The sequence below is a fragment of the Typha angustifolia genome, chromosome 1 (assembly GCF_048772165.1).
Source record: "Typha angustifolia cultivar Huaian chromosome 1, ASM4877216v1, whole genome shotgun sequence".
NCBI classification, from domain to species: Eukaryota; Viridiplantae; Streptophyta; class Magnoliopsida; order Poales; family Typhaceae; genus Typha; species Typha angustifolia.
The window spans coordinates 7,236,684-7,249,816 of record NC_133239.1 but is presented as its reverse complement, the minus strand read 5'-3'; positions in this window follow the sequence as shown (position 1 = coordinate 7,249,816).

Here is a 13,133-nt window from a genome sequence, read left to right as displayed (position 1 = left end):
TTTTGGAGCGACCATGGCAGGACCGAGTCAACCAACATCCATGGGTTCAAATATGGATAAACTAAGAGGCATGTTTCAAACACTGTTGCAAAGAGTTGACAACATACAAAAGGATCATAATAAATTCAAGGAATATGTCATGAATCGATTGGGTTCGACATTTCCTTGACGATGAACAAAGTTTCAAGAAGGACCAGCGGTGGGACCCCATAGAACTAATATCTCATAGGTCTAGGTACGTCATATGAGTATCAATGATCCCCTCCAACTTATGTCTTCACATCATTCCCCACTTCTGTTACAAAACCCAAGACTAACAATGGTGGAACTCGAGAGGCGTGCGGCACCGATGCGCTTCATTAATGAGGAGGATTGGCACTATGAGGATGAGGTTGATCCCTATGGAGATGGTGATAGACGTGCTCGAGGATTTAGAGAAGGTAATCAACATGCACAAAGGTTTAGACCTGAACCAACGATCTTTCGCGAATCTAACAACGCTATTTGGGAGAAAACTGCACATTTGGACTTTCCAAAATTCCAAGGCGGTGATCCAATGGATTGGGTATTTCAAGTTGAACAATATTTTGATTGTCAAGGTACAGCGGAAGATTTAAAAGTCTAGATGGCAAGATTTCACCTCCAAGGAACGATATTGCATTGGTATAGATCGGTTATTCGTGGTGGCGGATTTATCGGATGGGCTGATTTTTGTAGAAGGATTACACGTATATTCGAGACAGCGGCATATGAAGATTTTGTTGCCACATTAAGCAAGATGGTTCAAAGGACTACCGTATTGGAGTACCAAGCTGAGTTTGAAAGAGTTAGTAATCGTTGTGAGCCACCGTGGCCCGAACATTGATGAGTATATTTATTTCAGGGCTGCGAGAGGAGATACAAGTGAATGTTCGTGCTCTATGTCCTACTACTCTTGAGAAGGCCTTTAAGAAGGCCGTGAGGATGGAACGAAAGCATAGGGCTCTAAAGATGGCAACGAAAACCAATTGGGGCAACTAGCAGTTTGCACCTAGAACACCGGCTGAAAATTCTACGGTTTTAAAAACAACAACTGCGACTACTAGACCACTGTAACGCCCCCCCACCCGGCACGGGCACGTACACGCCCACGTGCTCACACGGCACGCACGGCGCACGCGATAGGTCGGGCGGGGCCCGTCACGCACATATACTCTTCTGTGCACATATAATCATGACATCATCAAATAAAACATGTTAACCTATCCATGATCACATAATCCATCACCAAATACATCATACTTTCAACCAAATAAACTTGTTAATATATGAATATCCAAGTCTATAATAATATACACTAGACCACTGCATAATCTAGCAGGGCCCACACAGGCCACAACAAACCATCAAGATACAGCTAAACAACTGATACACAAGTGCTATAAAATCTAACATATACTATATAAATCATCATTAGATACAATAAGGTACAAATATAACAAACAACGATACAACTCAATGTCTGGTTAAACTATCTTCTATACCGTCTCGCATCAATAGCTCACCTCATCATCACTCTAAAATATCTTCTCAAGATATCTCAGGTCGCTATCACATACCATAAATTGGAAAGGTTAGAAAAAAAATAAAGAGAGTCATAAGCAAAAGGCTTAGTGAATAGATCTTACCCCGAATAAGTGATGCCAAACAGAGAGTAAATCATGTACTGGATAATATAAATCAGAAAGAGTATCATGTCATGAATGAGTATATGAATGTATCCTCAATAATATATAAATAAAAAGTAGATAACATGTCATAACTGATAAAAGTATATAATCCTCGACAATAAGTAAACAAATCTCTGTATTATACTCTTAAATATGACACATGATGCATGCCGACCATAACCACGTTATGATATCAAATGCAATCATATATGATGAATATTAACCACTCGATAATCAGGTAATCAAATGATAATGAAATCATATGCATTTCTCAACATCATAATCATCACCGACATCTCAGTATAAAATCATCATACTAGACCACTGTGCACAGTCAACACCCGGTACCCGGTCTCAACATCATGCTCGAAGGCTCCGAGCATACTCTGCCATCCGCAAGGAGTATCTCAAATATAATCATATCCTACCATCCGCTAAGGGTATCAACATCCATCCAGACCGGGCACCCTTCTAGCTGATAGAAATCTCGTGAGGATAACTCGCCACATATGCCCTGGCGAACGGCATGTGTCCGAATGTCTACTGCGCATACAGACTAACGACCTCGGACGTAAGGCCAATAGGATCACGACCATGTCGAGCGATCAATCATCCACCAAGCGCGTCCTAACCCTCACGCCCACTCGGGTATTCTCACGTTTTCTATCAACTATCCTATCAATCACATTTCATGCTTTCCTTTTTAAATGACAGATCATATGTATATATCCAGTACGATAACAAGTCAATGCATAACAGGAATTTAGGTGGAATAGGAATCAAGAGAAAAATAATGTAATGTAGTCTCTAACTATATAGTCGACACATGCATACTCCTGCTAGTCTATCACATGCACACTCATACTAGAGATCATCTCGGTATAAAATTAGAATAGTATAATCATCTCCAATCATCTCTATATATCACCAATATATTCATATCCCAGATCAATCTAATCAAATACATGATAAAATATGCTCAACTGAAATCATCTCTATATAAAGTCTTATAATTATGCTGGAGGCTAAAATATGCATGTACATAATATATAATATAACCTAATTTGAGAAAGGGATCTAAGGGATAAGACTACTCACACTGATCAGAAGATACAAACCATGTATCCCTTGCATCCGCCCATCAACCGCATGGTACTTCTCGCTAGCAAGGTCCACGGGGTCTCAAATAAGAGGTTCGGGATCTGAAAATGTTTAAGTAATATAAAGTTAGTTGTTTATCCCATTATAATCCGTTCGAGTAAAATATGATGATTTATTAGATTTTAGAATTTTTACTTAATTTTATAATTGGCTAGATTTTTATTATAAATAAAATATAAATATAGATAAAAAAACTAATTATAATTAAATTATATTTTGATTAATTAGGGACTATGTAGTCATTATTTTATTTGTTACAAAATAATAATGTATACTAAATTAATAGAATTACTTAAAATGTATATCATAAGAATATTAGAATATAAATCTAATAATTATAATTTACAAATTTATCTATTAATCTAATATACATATAAGTAAATAAATAAATATAAGTATTACCTATATTTATGTGTAATAGTTTATAACTTAATTAATCATCAATAAACTTTAATTATAATAATCATAATGATGAATATGTATTATTATTAAAATAAATAATGTCTAAATCTATTTGTATTAATTAAGACAGAAATACCTAAATAAATAAATAATAAAATTAAAAGGATAAAGGATCTCTGCTACAGTGCTGGGCTCGAGCCCAGCACTAGCCTGCTTCAATGCTGGGCCGAGCCCAGCACTATTACAGAAAATAAGAAGAGGAGAAGTAGTTGAGGAAGAAGAAGAAGAAAGGAAGAAGAAAGAAGGAAGAGGAAGAAGAAAAGAGAAGAGAAGAAGAGAAGGAAGAGAGGAGGGGAGGGAACTGCGGAACCGGGTCGACGGGGAGGGCACCGGCCGCTGCTGGCCAACCAGTGGCCGGCCTCTTGCCAGCAGCTCGGTTCGAACGTGCCCGAGCTCGGGTGTGAGCGAGAGAGAGAGAGAGAGAGAGAGAGAGAGAGAGAGGGAGAGAAAGGAGCTCACCGAAGCTCGCGGAGGTGGCGGCGGCGACGGCGACAATAGGCCGACCTCGATGTGAGAATGAGAGAGAGAGAGAGAGGTTTAAAGAGAGAGAGACCAAATGAGAGAGAGGGAAGGCGGTGGCTGTGGCGGCGCTAGGGCCCGCCGCTGCCAGATGGCCGTAGCCGGTTGGCTGCAGCGATGCGAGGGGAGGGGTACGTGGCACCTCCCCCACGCAGCCCCATTGCATGGGCACGAGGCCGGTCACACTATGGCCGGCCACGTCGTGCCCATGCAAAGATTTTTTTTTTGTTTGTTTGGGATTGGGTTGTTACAACCACAACCACCTTTGAGACCTTCTTCCGACGTTAGAGAAGGCACTAGACCCCCCGTTCAAACTCTCACACCTGTCTAGGTGGAGGAGCGAAGAGCGAAGGACCTTTGCTTTCGATGTGATGAGCATTTCACTCCCGATCATTGATGTTCTAAACTGATTAGGAGTGTGATGCTTATCGATGGTCCTGAGGAGAATGATGAGATTGATGGTAATGGAGAGTGTCTAGAGGAGACCCATGAGGAGGCCATTGTGGTGGGCATTGAGGAAGATCCAAGCTGAAATACAATACATGCATATTTGGGTACTTCCGCGCCGAGGACGTTACGAGTAGATAGACTCGTTAAAAAGCATTGTGTGCACATCCTCATTGATTCGGGGAGTACACACAACTTTCTAGATGAGAGGCTAGTGAGGAGATTGGGTTTGGATGCTGAACCGACTATGGGGTTTAACGTTGCTATTGGAGACAGCACGAAGCTTAGGGCGGAGAGCTTATGTCGCCGAATCGGTATATGGGTGCAAGGACACGATATCATTATGTACTTGTATCTATTGGCGCTGCGAGGAGCGGACATTGTCCTTGGTGCTCAGTGGTTACAAAGTTTGGGATCCATCACATTTAATTTCCGGAGCATGTTGATGAAATATAAACAATGAAACAAAGATGTTCGGCTTGATGGTGTTCGAAACTTTACTGATTCTTGTGATGCAGCCTATGGTGGGGCTGCTTAGTGCGTATGATTTGGCCTATCTTCTTTAGTTAGGACTAGCAAGAGATGAGCCTCAAACGAGTTTAGGTACTACAATTGAATTATCTAATTTATTAGATAACGTTTTGGGACTGTTTGAGGAGTCATAGGAGTTGCCACCGAGGAGAGCGGTGGACCATCATATAGAGATTGTACCCAGGGCTGCACCGGCGAACGTGAGGCTATATCGGTATCCACATGTGCAAAAAGAAGTTATCTCAAAGATGGTAGCCGAGATGTTAGAGTAAGACCTCATACAACCAAGTCATAGCTCATACTCATCCCCCGTGCTTTTGGTGCGAAAAAAGGATAGAACATGGCGTTTTTGTATCGACTATCAAGCACTAAACGCTATTACCATCAAGGACCGGTATCCTATTCCGGTTATCGAGGAGTTGCTAGACAAGCTTGCAGAGGCGACTATATTTAGTAAGCTTAACTTGAGGGCTGGGTATCATCAAATTAGAGTTCACTTAGCGGATGTGCATAAAACTGCATTTCGAACTCCGAATGGGCATTACGAGTTTCGAGTGATGCCTTTTGATCTCACCAATGCTCCAGTTACCTTCCAAGGCCTCATGAATAATATATTTCGGCCTCTCTTGCGAATGTATGTCTTGGTATTTTTTTGACGATATTTTGGTGTATAGCAGGATTGAATTGGAGCATTGGCGGTATTTGGAGGATGCGCTAAAGTTGTTGAAGCAAAACCAATTGAAGATTAAGAAGTGCAAGTGCCTATGGGGAGTACCAAAGGTGGAGTATTTAGGTCACATCATTTCAGCGGATGGTGTAGTGGTGGATTCTCAAAAGGTTGCATGTATGACCGCTTGGCTTGTTCCTACTACTACCACCGGATTGAGAGAATTTTTAGGGTTGATTGGTTATTATCGTCGATTTATCGCCGGATATGGCAAGATCGTTGCTCTTCTCACTTCTTTGTTGAAGAAGGACTCTTTTAGATGGACGGATGAAGCCACTTTAGTATTTGAAAAATTGAAAACAGCAATGACGACGGCACTCGTTCTAGCGCTACCGGACTTTACCAAAGAATTTATTATGGAATGTGATGCGTCGGGTATTGGCATAGGAGCTGTACTAATGCAAGAAGGACATCCCATTGCCTATCTTAGAAAGGCTTTATCGCAAAAATATCAGCAATTATCGACTTAAGAGAGAGATGTTGGCAATTCTGCATGCGGTGATAAAGTGGAGGCCTTATTTGATCGATAGACGATTCATTATCCGAACCGATCAAAGGAGCCTTCCATACTTTATGGGACAGCGCATACACACTCCGGCATAGCAGCAATGGGTCACAAAATTGCTGGGGTATGATTATGAAATTCAATACAAGAAGGAAATAGAAAATAGAGCGGCAGATGTACTATCGCGCCAACCTGATACCACCGAGCTTGCAGCTATCTCCTACTTTTCCCTTCCTTGGCAAGCTGAGGTATGCATGTATATCTGACCCAGATATTTTGAGATTGTTGCAGGAGGTGATGGATAATCCGGAGCCGCATCCAAAGTTGGAGAATCGAGGCGGTTTGTTGCTGGACCGCGGATGCATTTGGGTGTTGGAGTATATTGGTTCGATTGCATATCGTTTGGAGCTGTCAGAGGGGTCGAGAGTGCACCTTGTCTTTCATGATTCATTATTGAGAGAGCGTATTAGAGATCATGAGATTGTTGGATCAGTTTTACCGGAGCTATTGGAGGAGATAGAGATTGTAGAGCCAATTCGAGTACTTGCTAAATGTCGACGACGACATGGTACTAGATTGGAGATGGAAATTCCAGTTGAGTGCTTAGCAAGCTATCTGATAAGGCGATATGGGAGTTGGAGAGTGATATCTTGGAGCGTTTTCCTGACTTTTCACCTTGAGGGCAATGTGGGGGAAGCGTGGTGGGTTGGTATACTTAGTTAGGATATTTTCTTATTACATTAGGTGTTTTTTTTCATTAAAATAAAATTTCTATAGGTCGCGTTCGAACGCAGGTGGAGTCGCGTTCGAATGCTTGTGAACTCTTGTGAACACCTTGTGAATGCTTGTGAATGCCTTGTCAATGCATTTGTGAATGCCCACGTTCAAACGACTTGTGAACGCCTATGTCACATTCGCAAATCTAGAGAAGGGGTTTTTTGAGTGTGTTTGAACGCGATTGGGCGCGTTCGAACGCGATTGGGCGCGTTCGAACGCGATCGACGGGAATCCTCTAGAATTAGGATTTCATATTATTTTAGAACTTGTTGACTAGCCTCTATAAATATATGGATGGCAACCAACTTCATAATGCTATTGGATTCTTGATTTCTTGCCTCATATCTTCTCTCTAGACTCCTCATTCCTCCTTCTTCACCATCCTTTCTACCTCTACCGTTAGTAAGGTTTCTCCTCATTTCTAATCTCTCTTGTTTGTCGAGTCACCCCTTTTCTTTGGGATCTCGACTACTTCATTCCCTTCGTCTACTTCCCTTAATCACTTCCACAATCCACCCTCATCTCCATACCTATCCATAACCCTAACATCCAATCTACCAGTCACCACCACCACCACCATCACCCACGTTATTCCATGTTTTCATCCTTACTACGGTTCGAATCGCTAAAGGGCATAAATACGAAAGTTGTAGATTAGAAAGTTACGGATCCAACCAAATTGGTTTCATAATTTTTGGACTACTAGAGAATATCTGATGAATAGTTTTCCACGGTTGTGTAAACTGCTTTCTACAATAAATTCAGATATTAAGGAATTATTCCATAGCCGATCTTTTAGTTCCAGATCTTATCAATTTAGTATCAAAGCCTATCATTTGATATCAGAGCTTATCAAATTAGTATCAAAGCCTATTATTTGGTATCAGAGCCTATCAAATTAGTATCAAAGCTTATCATTTAGTATCAGAGTCTATCAAATTGGTATTAGAGCCCATAAGAAGACAGTTGAAAAATATGGAAAGATGATGTGGTTACCTCAACTAATAAGGATATAAAAGTTCCTGCAAAAGTGTTAAAGATACTTTCCTTTAAAATCAAGGCTTTCAAAGATTATTGGTGTCCTCCAAAATAGCAACACTTATGAGATGACATCAAGAAAGTCATATAAATGATGGAGTTATGAGACGTCTTACATATTCTCCAGCATGGAAGACATTTGATTATGAACATCCTAAATTTGCTTTTGAATAATATCATAATATAAGGCTTGGATTTACGAGTGATGGTTTTAACCCTTAACGACGATGAGCATTTCCCATTCTACATGGCCTCTCATTTTAATTCCATATAATTTGCCACCATGGATTTCCATGAAATAACCTTCTCTTATGTTGTCTTCATTTAATACTAGTCCAAGTGCACCTACCTAGCAATGAGATTGATGTATACCTAAAGCTTTTAATTAATGAATTAATAGATCTATGTGGTGTTGATATTTAGATTGCTAGCCAATTAAAGAAGTTTTAAGAAACCTTACAACTTTGTTGCACAAGGAACAATTATTAGTCAAGACCCATCCTCAAAAATTGGAGTAGAGCTAGAACCTCAATTTTGGGAAGTACAAATTGATGTACCTATGTACGTAATGCAAATCTCGTTAGAAGTTATAAAAAGTAAAAACAATTGGAGATGCGGTGGGGATGACTATGGCATGGCCATACACATTTGTGGGATTTTTTTAATATTTATTTATTTGTAATCTATAAATCAATAGTGTCCCCTTAAAAGGGTCTGCTCCTGGGATAAAAGATGAGAATTTGTTCATGCCATAAAATAGATTGCAGTAAATGCTGTATTTTCTTTAAAATTTGTTTTCTTAGAGTTTTGAATCTATCAAAAGTATCCTTATTCCACTTGTTAAACAAAACTTTGCTTGTTTAGATCAAGTACTGAGAATTTGATGTTCATAACATCAATGTAGAAAATGTTCATATCTTAACTTTCAATTTGAGTCATTTGTATTTGTTAGTATGTACATCTTATTGTAAGAGTTTAAAACTGTATTAGCTATTTAATGGCAATTGTGATCAATAAAAAGATTATCCTTTGGTAATGATCCTAGAGTTCTTGGCAAGTATATAACTTCCCCAAGTCTCTTACAGATTCAGAATATCTTTCATTATTATTTAAAGTCCTAGTTCCCTATTTTCTTCTTTCTTTATTTTAGTTTATAGGGTGAAAAACTCTGATCTCATTGCAAATTTAAAAAGCTAAAGATAGAAAAATCGGTTTCCAAGATATGGTGAAGAGACTTTGATTTTGTATCAATGTCCTCTTTCATAGTTAACTCCTGTGATTATCTTTCTTAGAATTTCCTTGTACTTATTACATCAGTTTTTGATGTATTTTAAAGTTATTCTTGAATTTGGTGTTATGGACCAAGCGTCCACTACCTGATCAAGGTCGAATGTAGAAAATCAGCCTGTGTTGTCAGAGGAAAATTATCACCAAATATTCTACCATAGACTGAAAATTATAAAACTAGAGGTGGTCGATCCGTAACTTCCTAATTTATATTTTTAGTATTTATGCCCTTAGCAGATTTTGACTACAACTGGGACAAAAATACACAAAAATAGGGTTGATGGTGAGGGTGATGAGTGATGGTGATGACGGAGAGAGGGATGATAATCGTAATGGGATGAATGGATCGTGGTGTTAAGGGGATAAAGATGAGGGTGGAGAAGTGGTCGAGATCCCAAGAAAGAGAGATGACTCAACAGACAAGGGAGATTAGAGGATCACCGGCATCGAGATGACGCATAACTAGGGCTAGAATGAAGAGGAAGGAAGGATAGAGAGAAAGGGAAGTAATAGAAATCAATATTCATTCATAATAATGTTTTTGGTTGCCATCCACACATTAATAAGTTAACCAAAGCCAAAAATGACAAAGAATAATCCTAGAAATAATGCATTTTCGCCGATTGCATTCAAACGAGGTCGAACGCATTCGAATGCGGATTTCGCGTTTTTTGCCGATGCGACGTATGCAAGTATTAACACGTGAGCATTCGAATGGGGTCTGTGCGTTCAAACATATGAATTGCATTCTAGGGTCTATGTGTTTGAATGCACAAATTGCGTTCTTTGTAGATGCGAATGCCTATAGATATTCGTAAGGAGCGTTCGAACACGACAAACAGAATCCTTATTTTATAAAAGAAACAATTAAAACACAATAAGAGTAGACTCCCATAGGGTTTGCCCATGCTGAAGACGACTCAGTGAGGTCCGAATCATATCATTTGGTGTCATCATAAGTTCACTGATTTTGCACTACTAAATTACAACGTCTTGTTTTTCCGATATAGAAAATTTTTAGATTAAATTGTATCTAATATTTTGTTTTCTCTGACATAGGTTCAAAGACTACAAGTTGGCAAGACTGGATGATTACCGAAGCTTATAATTTCAATGGCTATAATTACAAAGGATAGAGGAAGCATGAGGGAAATTTGGAAAGCTTTTCTTTATATAATTTTGTCTATGTGCAAACTACAATTATTTTGATGTAACTTTAACTTGGATACATGCTATATTCTCCATGTATGGATGATTCATGGATAACTACAACTTAAATGTTACAAACTTTTGTTATCAATCATGTAGTTAAGTTTCTATTTGTGTCGTTGTACAGTTATTATTATTATTTGTTTGATATATGTATTGCACTTTCTTTGTATATTTAACTATGTGAACAGATAGATTATAAAGTTCATTAATATTTATAAATTATTAGATTATAAAAAATGTAAAATATTATAAATTAAATTGCTTATTCCCTAGCATTTGTAAGTGCCAAGAAAGATTTCATAGTCACAGCATTAATATATGCCGCTAATACAATAGTTTGCCATATTTATTAATGTCATAGAAAGTACAATGAAAATGTTATTCAGTAGCATTTATAAGTGCCAGAAAAGATTATAATCTCTAGCATTAATGAATGTTGTAATACCACTCCCTTCAATGGCATTTCTTAATGCCACCAAAAATTGATAATTACCAGCATCATTACTAAATGTTGATGATCCTTAAGATACACACACATAGGCAACTATTCTAGCAAAATCCTGAGCAATGTTTGGTAGCATTGAACGACTCATTTAGCTGCATTTACTAATTCCATGGATAGTTCATTTTAGTGTTAGTAATAAGATGTGTGGAGTTCTCATCGATGGTGGCAGTTGTGCAAATGTTGCTTCTAGGTGGAGTAACTTGGACTAGCTACAAGCAAACACCATCGACCATACAAACCTCATTAGTTGAACGATAGTAAAGATGTAAAAGTTACAAAATAAGTTTTAGTTCCTTTTTCTATTGGAAAGTTTTACCAGAATCTGGTTCTTTGTCATGTTCTTCCAATGAGTGCAAGCTATCTTCTCTCGGGAAGGCCATGACAATATGATCGAAAGGCAATTCATGATGGTTACAAATATACATTTTTCTTGAAGGGTAAGAAGATAACTTTGCTCTCCTCAGCTCACAACAAGTAAAGAAAATCCAAAAGGAGATAAGGGAGAATAAAGACAGTTTCTTTATGAGCAAGACTTGACTATTTAAAACTAGTATATGTAATATATGCTAAGGAAATCTCATCTCTAAAAGAAAGTCATACTCTACCACCATAAGTAGAAGAACTTAAAAGAACTTCTATCATAATTTGTTGATGTGTTTCTTATAAAATTACCAAAAAAGCTACCACCAATTAGAGGAATTGAGTACCAATTTGACCTAATTCTAGAAGGTGTCCTTCCAAACTGACCAACCTATAAGAGCAATCTCGAGCATGCCAAAGAACTTTAGCGATAAGTCACTGAGTTGTTGGAGAAAGGCTATGTCAGTGAACCTATCAGCCCTTGTTCTGTAGTGACTCTTCTAGTACCATAGAAAGATGACAGCTTGAGGATGTGTGAGGATAGTCTAGCCATCAACAAGATCACAGTAAAGTACCACTACCTTATTCCATGTCTGGATGATATGCTTGATGAGTTACATGGTTCAAAGTTTCTCATAGACCGATCTAAGGAGTGTTGGGTAAATTCATTTGCCAATCTATTGTAGTATATTTTGATGATATTTTAATCTTTAGTCAAACATATGAGGAGCATGTGAAGCACTTTCATGAAGTTTTTGAGGTCCTCAGGTTGTATTGGAATTAGAAAAAGTGCAATTTCTACAAAGATAAAGTGGTGTCTCTCAATTATATTGTTTCTCATTGCGAACTGGAGGTTGATGAAGAATAGGTTAGAGCTATAAGGCAATGGCCAAAAGAGTTTTGAACTAATCAAGGAGAAGCTCTGTACTGCACCAATACTAGCACTTCTAGATTTTTTGAAGACTTTTGAGATCGAATGTGATGCTTTAGGGATGAGGATAAGAGCTATCCTTATTTAGGAGAAGAGGCCAATAGCTTTCTTTAGTGAAAAGCTAATGGTGCTCACTTGAAGTATTCTATTTAAGATAAAAAAGAAAGACTTTATGCACTAATTTGAGCATTAGAGACTCAGTAGCATTACTAACTTCCAAGGGAGTTTGTTATACCCATAAATCACATCCTCCTCAAGAAGATCGATAAGCATCATACTCCCGATCGGTTTAGAACACCGATGACTATGGGTGAAATGCTTATCGCATCGAAAGCAAAGACCCTTCGCTCTTCGCTCCTCCAGCTGGACAGGTGTGAGGAGTTTTGTGCCTCCTCTAACATCGGAAGAAGATCTCAAAGGTGGTCATGGTCCAATGCTCACAGCTACTATTTTTAAAACTACAGAATTTTCAATCGGCGTTCTAGGTGCAAACTGCCCATCTCGGTTGCCCCAATTGGTTTTCGCTGCCATCTTTAGAGCCCTATGCTTTTGTTCCATCCTCACGGCCTTCTCAAAGGCCTCCTCAAGAGTAGGACATAGAGTACGAACAATGTCTGTTTAGGCCACGGTGGCTCATAATGACTACTAACTCTTTTAAACTCAGCTTGGTACTCTAATACGGTCGTCCTCTGAATCATCTTGCATAATGTGGCAGCAAAATATTCATATATCGCTGTCCTAAATCTGCGTGTAATCCTTCTATAAAAATTAGCCCATCCGGTAAATCCACCACCATGAATAATCGATCAATACCAATGCAATGTCGTTCTTTGGAGGTGAAAGCTTGCCATCTGAACTTTTGCATCTTTCACTGTACCTTGACAATCAAAATATTGTTCAATTTAAAACACCCAATCCATTGAATTACCGCCTTGAAATTTTGGAAAGTCCAAGCATACGGT